This window comes from Haliotis cracherodii, unplaced genomic scaffold (genome assembly GCF_022045235.1).
Source record: "Haliotis cracherodii isolate W230 unplaced genomic scaffold, xgHalCrac1.p SCAF_20, whole genome shotgun sequence".
Classification (NCBI taxonomy): Eukaryota; Metazoa; Mollusca; class Gastropoda; order Lepetellida; family Haliotidae; genus Haliotis; species Haliotis cracherodii.
The window spans coordinates 17,501-18,783 of NW_027266276.1; positions in this window are offsets into that span (position 1 = coordinate 17,501).

Consider the following 1,283-nt stretch of genomic DNA (forward strand, 5'->3'; position numbering starts at 1 on the left):
TCGGACATCGGCCGCGTTCGAATCCCAAATAGGTTTGCCCGTACCCGCTTGCTCAAAAGCGAGTCGCCGCTCATGAAACGTCATCGGCATCTTCCGTAGCGTCCATGGGTGTTTCCAAACCCGTTTCCGACATCGGCCGCGTTCGAATCCCGAAATGGTTTGCCTGTACCCGCTTGCTCAAAAGCGAGGCGCCGCTCTTCCGACGTCATCGGCGTGTTCCGCAGCGTCCCGGGAGGGTTGGGAACCCGTTTCCGACATCGGTTGCGTTCGAATCCCAAAATGGTTTGCCTGTACCCGCTTGCTCAAAAGCGAGGGACCGCTCTTCAAATGCGCTCCGTAGCGTACCAGACAACAACAACAAACCGAAACGGAAAAAAAAAAGCCCACCAAAAACAATCCATGACAAAAAGCGCTAAAACCGCATGCGCGCGCAGGCCGCCGCCGCCGGCAGTGCGCATACACGAAAAACACCCCCAAGGGTAGGCACCACCCGGTCCTTGCCGATACACGTCTCAATCGACGCCAACAACAACAAATAGCATACGAACGGAGATGCCGCGAACCAAGAACAGTGACAAAAAAACGCTCAAAAAGCGCTAAAAACGCGTCCGGGAGCACCGTACCGTGGGTACGCCATCACCAAAACCACCCCCAAGGGTGGGCACCACCCGGTCCTTGCCGATGCAAGTCCAAAACGCCGCCCATCCGACGCCAACCATCGAAAAATACATCCAACCCTAGTTGCGGCGCCAACAAAACGCTGAAAAAAAACGCTCAAAAAGCGCTAAAAACGCGTCCGGGGGCACGGTACCCTGGGTACGCCATCACCAAAACCACCCCCAAGGGTGGGCACCAACCCGTCCTCGCCGATGCGAGTGCAAAACGCCGCCCCATGCAACGACAACGTCCAAAAACACATCCAACCCTAGTTGCGGCGCCAACAAAACGCTCCAAAAAACACACAAAACGAACGCGCGCGCACGACCACGGGGAACCTCGGACATCAACATCACCCCCGACGCTCCGGAACGTCGGGACCCCCGCCGGGAGACCTCCCAAAATGAACCCCAACGTGGAAAAAAAAGCAAAACAGACCTAACCCTAGCTAGCCCCAGCTAACCCCCTAACCCTAACCCTAGCCCTAACCATACCCGTTAGCTCGATTTTCAGCTCTAACCCTAGCCAGGACCAGTTAGGGTCAAAATCGCCCAAAACCGGCCAAAATAGGCTCGGAAAACGCCTTTTTTCAACCTCAAACCCACAAACGCACGCTCCTGGGGGCA